This window comes from Leopardus geoffroyi, chromosome C3 (genome assembly GCF_018350155.1).
Source record: "Leopardus geoffroyi isolate Oge1 chromosome C3, O.geoffroyi_Oge1_pat1.0, whole genome shotgun sequence".
NCBI lineage: Eukaryota > Metazoa > Chordata > Mammalia > Carnivora > Felidae > Leopardus > Leopardus geoffroyi.
The window spans coordinates 142,233,241-142,246,689 of NC_059338.1; the positions used below are offsets into that span (position 1 = coordinate 142,233,241).

General features: G+C 41.7%; 1 long non-coding RNA gene across 1 annotated transcript; it reads right to left on the reverse strand.

The window, feature by feature from the left end:
* Positions 1 to 424: 424 nt before the first annotated feature.
* LOC123586206 lies at positions 425 to 13,160 on the reverse strand. Its single transcript, XR_006706679.1, has 3 exons — positions 12,030 to 13,160; positions 6,515 to 6,713; positions 425 to 1,048 (listed from the first exon to the last, which is right to left on the reverse strand). It is a non-coding gene; the product is annotated as an uncharacterized LOC123586206 (long non-coding RNA).
* Between the last annotated feature and the right edge of the window lie 289 nt (positions 13,161 to 13,449).

Consider the following 13,449-nt stretch of genomic DNA (forward strand, 5'->3'; position numbering starts at 1 on the left):
CTCCAGCCTTCCCGCTTTCCAAGCAGAGCTGTTAACTTATGACCTCCCTGACGCTAAGTCGCGCTTGCTGTCGGAACACAGTCCGTCAGGCCCCTCCGCTTTTGCCCGCCACACTCGGGGGCTCTGCTTGGCCGGCGAGCCGCCCCTCCACCCCGGCTCCCTCCCGCCAGTCCCTGGAGCGAGCACCGCCTCGCCGCCCTTCCTACCCTCTTCCGTGGGCCTCTCGTCTGCGCTTGGCTCCGGCGACTCCGTTCTGCTAATCCTCTGGCGGTTTTCTGGGTTATTTAGGCAGGTGTAGGTGGAATCTAAGTGATCAGCAGGACGCGCGGTGAGCCCAGCGTCCTCCTACGCCGCCCTCTTCCCTCCTCCTCTCAGACCATTTTTAAAATACACATTGGATTGGTTTATTTGGTTAAAGCCTCTGGAAGGTTTGATTAGAATTTCTCAAATGGCTAGTTGAAATTGCATCCCATTTCTTTTTTGGCACCCTGGTGCAGGAAATGGTCTCAAATCACGCAGGGCTGGATGGAAACATGTGGGCCTTCTGGGCAGGCTAATCATTTGCTGACCTTTCAAATGGATATCCATGAGATATTTGTTACATGTTTATTTAGAGGTGAGGCTATAGAAGGTTGTCGGCAAGGCCTGGACAGCTTGCCTGGGTATGTGCCTGATCTGGCTGCGCGGTCTGTTCTAATCGGCTATTATCTCCGTCCTCCCCAAACTGTATACGCCACTGGGAGGTCAGCCTGCCCAAATAGAGGGTGCTTCGGTGTTCTGTCATAGATACACAGAACATACTCTGTGCTGGTTTCTTGTTTTGTGTCGTTTTGTTTTTGCGGAAGACATCAACTTTATGAAGACGGCAGGTCCCTTGGTGCGTAGCGTAGCAAGGATTTGCAGAACTGGTATCAGGAAACCTGGGCACTTGGTTTCTCTGTGCTCCTCTCAAATGCCTTCCAATTAAGAATGTTGGATAAAATTACCTTAAAAGATCTTGTCTGTTACATTATTGCATCTCTCGGGCCTATGGAGCTGCATGATAAATCTGTACAGAGAAAAAAGGGAGAATACATAGGAGTTACAAGGGAAATCGCAAGGAATTAACCTATATCCTTTAGGTAAGTTAAAATATCATTCCGATTTATAAAAATGCTATTCGATCCAGAGCTAATACTGTAAAGATTTTTCTAAAATCTTGGGGAACTGGATCAGTGAGTAATAGATCACAAACCACAGGATTCATGAAAGAAATGAGAGCTGAACCAGCCATTGCCGTGTTGATCAAAGCACTGTATAATTTTTAAAGATAATAAAATGTGAATGTTCATATGAATGAAATGTGATGATGTCACCGCAGCAAATGCATTCCTAGGTATTATGTATATACTTGTCAAAAATTTGTAGTCTGGGGGGCGCCTGAGTGGCTCAGTTGGTTAAACATCTCACTTTGGCTCAGGTCATGATCTTATGATTTGTGGGTTTGAGCCCTGCATCGGGCTCTGTGCTGACAGCTCAGAGCCTGGAGCCCCGCTTTGGATTCTGTGTCTCCCTCCCTCTCTGCCCCCTCCCCTGCTTGTGCTCGGTCTTTTTCTGTCTCTCAAAATGTTAAAAAAAAATTAAAAAAAATTTTTAGTCTGATGTTGCAAATACATAACGGAAAATTTCATCCAGAAAATAATTTTTATGATTATGAATACTCATTGTTTTCATGGAAGAGAAGTTTACTTGTTGACTGAATTACATTTATTGAGAAATAAGTAACAACATAAATGATAACAGAATGACAATGCAGTCATTAAATAACAGATGCCCAACAGTTAATCTGCCAAAACACCAGCTGAAAATCGGACAATGAAGTAAAAGAGATGAGTTCCAATAAAGAGAAAACTTTTCTATGGAGGAATTGGGTGCGAGACATTCATAGTTTGGTTCTGCAAAAGCTTCAGGCAATGCAAAGTACAAAGACGAAGCCAGAATTTCAAGCGTAGAAAGAGACATTAGGTACCTACCTACTTTGAGCTATTTACTAGAGTGCCCTATTTATACATAGATACTGGTTATTTATTTATTTTTTTTACTGGATTAGATCTAGTATTTAATACTTATGAGAGATTATTATGGCTTAAATAAAATGTTGCAGAAGTTATTTCTCTCGTTCTGAAGATTTTCTTATTGATTTCATTTTCTTTCACCTCCCTTCTTTTTCTTCCCTTTCTTGTAAGGGTGCTTTTTCTTATTTAAACTGCAGCACTGAGGTGAGATATAGGGCATAGAGAGAATGCTGATTATTTTACAATAGTTTGAAGTTTCTTTCTGCTGTTCATTTTTAGAAAGAAACGTATGTCATTATATTCATCAAAATTAAGCAGTATTATGGAAAATAACTGTCAAATTATCACCAAATTGTGTCAGGTTCCCACCAAAAGCTGTCAGGTTCAAGGAAGTCAAAGAAAGGTGGAAGAACTGTTTAAATTGCAAGAGTCTAGAGAGTTGGCAGCTAAATGGCAACGAATCATCCTGGATTTGATCTTGGACCTCTAGACAATTCTTTTCTCCAAATGGAATTATTGTAAAATTTGACAAAATCTGAATGGGTCCTGTGGATTAGACGGTCATGCTACATCAGTGTTTATTTCATTATATAGTTGGTGGTGCTGTGATTATATAGAATAGTGTCTTTGTATTTTAGGAAATATCCACCAAAAGATATCTAGAGTCACGTTTGCAATTTATTTTCAATTAGTTCAGAAAAAAATTACACATATGTGTGTGAGAGAGAGACAGAGAGAGAGAATGAGAAAGTAAATGTATAAACTATTTACAGTTGGGAAACCAAACAAAAGGCATACAGGAATCTTTATACTATTCTTTTAAGTTTTTAATAAATTGGATGTTATGTTTTTTAAGTAAAAAAAACAACAAAAATATTTTCCACCATATTCTCCACACCTTTCAGTTATTTTATTTTATTTTTTGGTGAAAGAAAAGTCAAGATAAATTAGCAAATGCTAAAAATTAATCATCCAGCTTCTGTAAATATTCTTTGTAATTCAGGAAAATCGATTTTGGATTTGAATGATCTCATTTTCAATCACAACTTTCCAAGGCAGTTTATGGCTTTTAGCTTTGTGCTTGTGTTTTACAAGATAGAAGATTTATGAACACTTTTCAAAACAGTTTTGCAATGCAAAAATTCCCAATTTCATGTTGTTTTAAATGTATTACCCCTAAAATTGTCCTAATAAAGGGTCTGCTAAACTTTAACAAAATATTAGACTTCTAGGCCATGACTATAAGCTTCATGGGAACATTGCTAAGCAAATGAGACATGGTCCATGAACTTACAGAATATTTAAAGCATTCCACCTTAGGCTGAACTTCACTCAGATTTTTATTCCATTTGCATGCACATTAAGGCTTTTATTTAGTTTGATTTTATGCTCTTAATAACATATGGGTTTTGACAATGGCAGTTTTTCATATTCCTTTCCATACCCTTCCCCACCATGGCATTAGGTTTTAGACAGCAGAATGACCTAAGCTTCTATCGACTCTCCCTGTCCTACAATGCTGTCACCCCGTGGAGTGAGATAGAGAGTAAAGACAAAAATAACCAAGGAATTCAATTACAAATAAGAATCAATTAGAAAAAATAATCTTAAATTTGAAAATGTATTCACATAGTTACAAAGTTAAACATGAAATCCTTGACAAAGTTAATTCCTCCTTACCCCTGTTCTTTCCATCCTACTTGGCAGTTAGAGCTTCTTGGATGTGTAGATTGATGTTTTTATCAAACTGGGAAATTCTGACCATTATTGCTTCAAATATTCTTTTTGTCCCCTCCTCTCTTTCCTCTCTTTCTGCGGCTCTCATTTTACATATTTTGGAATGTGATCTTTTTTAAGGTTATAACTTTAGGAAAAGACACCTTCTAAGATACAGGACTGAGTATCCAGGCACAAATCTGTCAACACTTAACAAAACACTACTTTTTTCTTTCTGTAGGTATTATGATGTAATGGTTTATTTTTTTAATGCTATAATGTTCCATTTAAAATACAGAATGGAGAACATAAATTAAAATTATTCCGTTCATTTATTGCTAACAAAACATGTAAGAAATTGTGCCCATGAGACTTCAGACAGGATCCATCCTAGAGTTAATGAATTGTAGTTGGACATTGTATGCACTGAATCAAAAAAAAAAAAAAAAAAAGCCTTGATTTAAAATTAAGAATTAAAGAATCATTGGGGCACCTGAGTGGCTCAGTTGGTTAAGTGTCTGACTTCGGTTCAGGTCATGATCTCACAGTTTGTGGGTTCGAGCCCCGCATTGGGCTCTGTGCTGACAGCTCGGAGCCTGGAGCCTGCTTCGGATTCTGTGTCTCCCTCTCTCTCTGCTCCTCCCCTGCTCACACTCTGTCTCTCTCTCTCTCTCAAAAATAAATAAACAGTAAAAAAATGTTTAAATAAAAAATAATAAAGAATCATTTATGTTTGCACTCAGAGATTTAGGGACTTTCATTATTGCATACCAGATCATATGTTACAGTTCTCTTTCTTGTTTTTATTCATATCATATAGCATTATATCAACAGAATAATAGAAGAGTCAAGCTTTGGAAACCTTAACTTTCAAGGAAAACTTGGAATTTGAAATGAGCATGCTAATGATTTTTGAGCTCCTAGAAACCGGGAAGATTTACCTGTCAGTAGCAAAAAGTTATAGAGACTGTATTAGTGACGGTTCTCTAGAGAAACAGAATCAACAGGAGATATCTTTACATGTACATGAAATGCAGACATATGAACATTTATGTTATGTTATATTTATTATAGGAATTGATTGATGTGATTATGGAAGCGTGGGACATTCCAATCTGCCCTCTGCAAGCGGTAGACTAGGAAAGCCAATGGTGTAAGTCCTAGTCCAAGTGCAAAGGCCCAGGTACCAGGACTGCTTATGTCTGAGGGCAGGAGATGATGGATGCATCAGCTCAGCAGAGAGTAAATCTGCCCTTCCTCTGACTTTTTGTTCTATTCAGGCCCCCAACAGATTGGATTATGCCTACCTGCATCGGTGAGGTTGATCTTCTTTATTCTGTCTACCAAATCAAATGCTCATCTCTTGTGACCATGCCCTTCACGGACACACGCAAAAATAATGTGTTATCGCTCTCTGGGCATCCTTAGGCCAGTCAAACTGACACATAAAATTAAACATTACAGAGACTAACAAAGCGTTAAATGTTAATGATATTAACTAGGTTTAAAAGTATTTTCCACACACACCAGGATGGCTAATATAAAAACAAAAACGAAACCACGATCTCACAGCAAGTGTTTGCAAGAATATGGAGATGGAGAGATTGGAAGCCCTGTGTCCCGCTGATGAGAATGTAAAATGGTGCGGCCACTATGGAAAATAGTATGGGAGTTCCTCAAAAGATTAAAAATAAAACTACCGGACAATCCAGCAACTGCACCGAGTGCGTGTACTTGAAGAGATATTTGTACAGCCATGTTTACAGTATCACTATTCACAGTAGCCAAAAAGTGGTAGCAATCCAAGTGTAGGTACACTGGTGGGTAAATGGAAACACAAAATGTGGTGTATACAAAGGCTAGAATATTTATCATTCAGCCTTAAAAGGGAAGGAAATTCCGACACATGCCATAACATGGATGAACCTTAAGGACATTATGCCCAATGAAATAAGCCAATTACAAGAAGGCAGATACTGTATGATTCCACTTACATGAGGTATCCAAAGCAGTCAGATTCACAGAGATAGTAGAAAGTTGGTTGCCAGGGGCTGGGGGGGGGGCTGGGAATGGAAAGGTGGTTTTTAATAGAGTTTCAGGTTTATGAGGTGAAAAAGTCCTAGAGATCGGTTGCCCAACAATGTGAATACCCTTAACAAGACTGAACTCTCGAAAATAAAATGCTAAATTCTATGTCGTGTGCCTTTTGCCACCATTAAAAAGAATACTCTTGTGTGAGTATGTTTCTGATGCTACAGGAGTCTTGTGAGATTTGCGGGAAGGGAGAATTGACATAGTTCATCCATGTTCAGAAAGGTGAACCTGCTGCAAATCAAAGGGTAGTTAAATGTTGGGACTGCGGGAGAGGATCGGGAACGGACATTTACAGTGCTCCTTACGGCACTGATCTAAGCGTGTCACACAAAGACTTTACATCTATTTGTTTCCTTTAGTTCTCCCAATAATCTTCTGAAATAGAAATTCATCTCCCCATTTTCAGAGAAGCTATCTGAGGTTTAGAAGAGGTAAGTGATTTGCCCAAGATCAAAGACCCAGGAAGAAGCGACATATTCAAGGCACAGACGATTCACACTGTTCTAGATTCGATATTGCCGGAATTGGGGTGTGACAGACAGCGGGGTACAAACCCTGACCCCCTGCCTCAAAGATGGGACAACTCTACAGGGCGATCTGTTGTTCTAGGCACCCATCCCCACAGGGTTCAGGCTAAGTTTGGATTTTACCTGAGGCAACAGCCAACAGTGTTAGAGTGGGACACTAGAGTTGGATCAGATCTTGGCTGGCACCGAGGACCCATCCTTGCTGGTAGCAGAGGCACCGGTGCGCCCCATCATGGTGTCACTGCTAAGGCACGTGTCCACTGCAGTGGCACCCGGGCCGAAGGGATGCACCACGGTGGAGTATGTCTGGCGTTCGAAAGGTCTGGGGGGAAATAAAACATACAAAGATGGCGGAGTTGCATAGCCACAGCTGTTGCTGTCTGGACACCAATGATGCACGAAGAAAGAAAATGGCAGGCTCGGGCGAACTGCAATTTTTAAAGGGAAGTCTGAGAATCAGAGAGAGTTTGTGCACATTTAGAGATCCTACCACCACGCCCAAGCCCTAGCCTCCACTATCTTCAGCCACAGGGCAGAGAAAGCTCCAGGTCAGGCACAGGACTGAATTGTGAATGACAACCATCGGGGAATGCTTAATTCTCAGCTGACCTGGGTTGCCTACACCACGGTCAAGGTGCTGATAGGGAAGGGATGGGGATCTGAAACTTGAGATGGGGAGTCCAGCTAGAGTTTCCTGAACTTTCTTGCCCATGACCTCTTGTTGTGAGATGGACCCCCGCCTGGCTCCTCTTTATTTGAAGACTGCAAAAGCCTCAAACGGGGCAAGCACTTTAAAAACAGAAGATCTGCTCCCAGCTCCCCTCTTGGACACCAGTCAATATCTAGCGTCAAGTCTCAGTGTATCCTGACTGTGAATGTGCGGGACCTGGTGGAGGAGGAAAGGGATTCTCTGCCGAAAGAGCAACCGTGTGTGCTAACATGTACCAGCAGGATCCAGAAGTGTCTGCCTGGGAGTGGATCCCGGGGGTGTTGAATCAAAGCGTCAGAAGACAAATCTAGGTAAGGGAGAGGTTGTCAACATCGGGATGCTGTTTGGTAACACAGTCAACAGCACCCTGGTGAGGGCCCCAGAGGACTATTAACACCCTGTTGGGATGGCTTTTAGATGTGTGAAAAAGTGAACACCTCATTAAACAAAGTAGAGATGCCAGAAATGCTGTGACTGGGCTCAGAGGGTCTAGTTGTTGTTAAGCCCATGATTTCACCTGGCGAAACAGGGTAGGGCATTTATTTCCTTACCGCAGGCACCAGAGTTGCTCTTGGGGAGAGAATGGCCTTTACGTGGAAGGTGAGTGATGGTGTGGGAAGAGGAAATGACTTAGCAGAAGCCAAGCAAACAGAAAAGACAGTCGAACTTTCCAGTGCAGGAAGTGACTAGGTACTCTTGGTAGCCGAGCTGGTGGCTGGGAGAAGGGAGCAAAGGACGAAGACAGAAGGCCTTATTACCATGAGGTACTGCCATCCAGCAGTGGCTGTAGCCTCCACAGGTGGTCCTCCAACAGCTGGTATTAAGCTGTCGTCAAAGGTACCAAAAAAAATCCGTCTGTCTTCCCAAACTCCCACTCACACGAATGTCGAGTGAGATGGCGTTTAATGGATACGGAGGAAGAAATCTCAATGTCACGTGAGCTAACACAGTTCTGAGCAACACAGCTCAGCAAGACATTCCCTAAGCTGAGCTAACATAGTGGCTCCAGGAACTCGATACTGGAGCTGACTAGAACTTAAGTGCTCCTGGACTTCTCAGGGATCCCCGGGGTGGGGGTGGGGATGGAATTTCCAGGATCTGCCTTAGGGACTTTGAGGTCATCTTCCCTCCGGGAGTGGCCAGACTGCGAATGCAGTCTTGGTTCTACTAGTCTGGGGGTTCAGGGAACGGATTGTGGGGAAATCAGTGTCTCACTGGTTCTTTTCTGAAGAATGGGTTTGGCTCAGCAGGCAATCCAGTGAAGGCGTAAGTCAGGTTGCTGGAAACTGAGGGATTTAATGGGGAGGGAGGAAGGATGTAGGTATGAGACAGCTATGAGTTGTAGCAGGAAAATGGGAGAGAACCAAATGCAAATGATAAATTGACCGTGGTTGGTCAGGTCGCTTAATTTTCTCCCATTTAGCTCCTGTAAAGAGAAAAATTTGCCAGGTGATGTGAGTTCACCTTATAATTCTATACTTCTAGTAGTCACTGAGTTCTGTAAATTCAGCATGCAGACACATTTGCCTTAAATCTATGTTATGGACTGAACGTTGGCGTCTCTCCAAAATACAAACATTGAAGTGCTAACCCCAAGTATGATGGTATTTGGAGGTGGGGCCCTTGAGGCATAGTTAGGTTTAAATGAGGTCATGAGGTGGGGGACCCACATGTTGAGATTAGTGTTTCATAAGAAGAGGAAGAGGGGGCAGGGCTCCCTCTCTCTCTCTTGATCTCTCCCTCCCTCCCTTTGTTCACCTCCCTGTCTCTCCACTGTGTGAGGACACAGGGAGAAGGCAGCCATCTGCAAGTTGGAAAGAGAGCTCTCACTAGGAAGTGAACCCTGAGGGACCTTGATCTTGGGCTTTCTAGTCTCCAGATCTGTGGGAAAACAAATTTCTGTTTAAGCGCCCCCCCACCTCAAGTCTATGGTATTAGCACGCTATGTCTTACTATAGCAGCCAGAGCTAAGACATCTACTAACCCCTTCTCTTTACCTCAGATGACAAGACTCAGATGCCATGAATTTTCCTATAGTCTACTGGGCTAGAAAGTAGTCCCTGGTCCCTCAGTAACGTCAAGAAACTTGGCGATGAGGGTGCCTGGGTGGCTCAGTAGGTTAAGCGGCCGACTCTTGATCTTGGCTCAGGTCACGATCCCACAGTTTGTGGGATCGAGCCCTGCATCGGGCTCTGCACTGACAGCACAGAGCCTGCTTGGGAATCTCTCTCTCCCTCTCTCTCTCTGTCCCTGCCCATCCTGTGGTGGGCTCTCTCATTCTCAAAAATAAGGAAACAAACATTAAAAAAAAAACCCCAATTTGGTTATTAATAACCACTCCTTAGAAGCAGAATAGTGTAGAAAGAGAACCCAGGATGTATAATCAGAAGTGACCCTGGCAGAATCATGATCTCATTTCTTTAATGGGAGAATAAGTACTCCTGCCTTACCAGATGTTTCTGAGGTTCAAGCACAACTGTTTGCACTGCAAATAGCAAATACTTGTTACATAATTCTGCTTATTATGACTTTTATAAAACAGAAACACACACAAATACTACAAGATTTTTACAAACGGACAAATGAGACACATAAAAGTGAATTAAGTTTTCCTCTCAGGACAAGAGCGCAAAAGAAAATGCCTAAAACCGGCCCACTGTTTTTTTTTAATTTTTTTTTTTCAAAGTTTATTTATTTTTTTGGGACAGAGAGAGACAGAGCATGAACGGGGGAGGGGCAGAGAGAGAGGGAGACACAGAATCGGAAACAGGCTCCAGGCTCCGAGCCATCAGCCCAGAGCCTGACGCGGGGCTCGAACTCACAGACCGCGAGATCGTGACCTGGCTGAAGTCGGACGCTTAACCGACTGCGCCACCCAGGCGCCCCAGCGGCCCACTGTTTTTTTGTCACTTTGTTATCTTACTTATTTTGGATATCTGTCTTGTTTGGGTTGTGAGTTTTTCTCTTTCACAGAGTTATTTCATTTTCAGAAATAGGCCTAACACATCACAATAAAGCATAAAATACGGTCTCTTCATGATTGACTCCAACATGGCAGTGAAAGGTGAATGTCAGAGAAGAGATAAGAGGAGGGAGGAAGTGAAGAGTGACCGGGAACATTGCTGGTCTGGATTTCTGACAGTTCTCGCAACACGTATTGTTTTAACTATCAGTTCTTGGGTGGAAAAAGTAGTTAGCAGTAACGTTCCCAAGAAGCAACAATTAGAAGAATGTGGCATTCAATTTTCGTTAAGAAATCAAGGGCACAGGGGCGCCTGGGTGGCTGTCAGTTAAGCATCCAGCTCTTGATCTCAGCTCAAGGTCTACATCTCAGGGCTGTGAGTTCAAGACCCGGGTTGGGCTCCACACTGAGCGTGGAGCCTACTTAAAAAAAAAAAAAAGAAGAAGAAGATGGAAATCGAGGGCACGAAAAGGCATATTCATACTCAATTAAACTGAGAAGTCTCTAACACACTAGTGGGACTTGGAAAGTATCGTGTCCTTGATTTGTCCCCACCGGGACAGCATATTAGTGATCGATGACATCTCCCACGTACGTATTCCCCACCCATCGCCACGCTCCTTGAACACATTTCATTCTGAAATTCACCCCACTTCACCTCTCTCTTACTCTTAATTACCAACTATCGTGGGTAGTCGTCGTTCTCAACGTAGCATGCTTTATTTACGTACCTTGGTCACAAAACTCAGACGTAAATTAAAGGAGAATCTCTTACATAGCTTTATGCTAGTTTAGCTTTCTTATTTTAGTACTGAGAACCTACATGGGGTCTAATGGAAAGCATGCTGGTTATTATACCTCATTGCTTACATTAGTGAGGTCTTATCAATAAGAAGTAAATACAATGGTCAAAACCTGGTCTCAGAGACAAATGGAACCTAGTAGACTTAAGAGACACTTTACACAGTGTTATATTACAAACGCAAAATACATTGGACACAATGAAGCTATAGCTTGAATTATAAATTGATTAATAATGTCACTGAAAGGAATCATTACGTATTTGCAAATGGTATCGACAAACAGAAAAATTCTGTTAATAATGATCTAAGCTTACGAGCTGAGAAGGAAAAGATAAAGCAATTGTCAGACTGTCTATGGAGCTTTTCCAGGATAGAATACTGTTATGTTTTCTCCCCACCAATGAAAAAGGGAAGCAGAGAAAGGGAATAACTTGTTGTTACTAAACAAGTATGCTTTGGTTTGAAAGGGCATAAGGGTTTACAGATAATTCTGAACTGTCTAGAGAAATATTTTGATTTCCATTATTGCCAAATATTTTCTTCCCAAGTACACAGGAAAGCTTCCTGCTTTAAGAAATAAAGACCAGTGGAGAGCTACTTTTGCCCCGATGCACAGGGGTTGGGAGTGTGGCAGGGGATATGGTGGGGAGGTGCACTGTAAGACTTACACGGGTGGCCAGAAGGTGGGGCTTCTTTCTTGCATAACGGACATGCTCACATTCTGTTTGTGATCCAATCAGACACTAACACTTCTCCACGAAGAACAAGCCAAGTGACTTAATATGTCTCCCTGGTCAGGTACTAGCTCAAGAGGAGAGAATGAATGACTGTAACTTCCCATGCGTTTTCAGTTACATCCGTCCTGACGAGTAACTTTCAGGTCACGAAACTCTTTCATTTAAGGGCCAGTATTAGGAGATTAGGGGAGGGGCAATTTCTCTTTGTCCTTTTGTCTACACACCCAAATAAATAGTGCCTTCTCCCCTCCGGTTCTGTACTTGTTTTTGAAGTAAAGACATATTGACTCGGCCTTGAATTGGGGTAATGGAGAATTGATATAGGCTGCCTGCAACATTTTCTAGTTAAATTAGTCATGCTCTCATTTTTGGAAGACACATCATATCTTGCAGGTAATGGAAATAATAATCTCTCATTTCTACTTACCAAATGAGTCAGTTTTCTTGCCATCATTTTTCAAGGAAGATTTTGAGTCAGGGGCAACTTTCGTTATTTTTCTACCCTTCCATCTGAGAGAATCTGCAATCTAGTGATGTTGGATGGAATGCCTAAACTCAGAGCAGTGCTGAAAATAAATACATACAAAAATCACCAACCAAGCACAGAAAACAGAGATTGGTCTAAAGTCTTTATTTTTACTATGGACAATGAAGATTTTTTTAATTCTAAAATTAAAACAAAATTATTGCACACAAAAGAGCAGTGAATTTAGTAAGGAAGGAAATGGCAAGAACTGTCAAGTCTGAATTTTGTCTTTTTCAGTATCCTAAGTCACAGAATTTCATCAACTCCTCATTTAACCTTGTATCAAAAGGGGGGATACACTCTTTGAAAAGAGGATTTTAGGGCTCCCCTGCATTATTGCAGAACTATTTTCTCTCAACTTCACGAACTTGTTTTGGATCACATCCAATTGTTCCCTGTTGGAATTCAGACACTCAGGAGTTGACAACAAAGTCTGCTTCCTCTAACGCTGGCTTCTCAGGGTGCATTCATACTACTCTTCACAGAATTGTACCAAAACCTCATTTGGGATGGAAGTTATATTTTCAAAATAGAAACTGATGAAGAACACAATGTCTTATATTTCGTCTATAGCTAATCATTACTTTTTTTCAAAAATCACATACAGGGTTTGAAAAATAATAACAACCAAACAAAAATAAAATACCAAGATCAAACTAGAACAACACCCCTTTCAGCCTCTCTGACTCCTTCCCTCCAGATGCAGGTGGAACTTGAGAGGCTGCAGTGACTGGAAGGCCTGAAGTTTCTGCCTCCTCTTTCTAATGTGTTCACTATATTAAACTTTGGATCTTAGTTTTAGGAAGCAAATGATGAAATCTATCGAGCAATGAGTTTCTTGACCTCCACCCTCCCCATTTAATTCATCTGATCTCGGGGATATCCTGTAGGGCGGGTGACTTTGGTGAACCTCAGAGCAGGACCCTGCCAAGCTACTCTGTGTGGCCTGGGAGGAGAGAAGAGGAACGCTATTCCCTAAATGTTTCATCTGTTCCATAAACAAAACCCTGATTTTGTAGTAAAACAATCATTCCCCTGACTCTAATCCATGCTCTGTCATTAACTATTTGGGAGACATTAGAGAAGTTAATGACTCAAATATGAGAGTTCCATAGTTGTAGATTTGAATTCAAACTCCCATAGTTAATAGCTTTGTGACTTTGGGCAAGTTTATTCAACCTCCCTGGAACCTTAAAATGGGGATATTAATATTTATCTCAGAGGGTCGTTGGGAAAATTAAAATTTGCCTATTCCTAACATACATAATTTCGTGTGTAATATTAGGGAAAGTTATTTTTTTCTCTTGGGTTCTCAATTTTC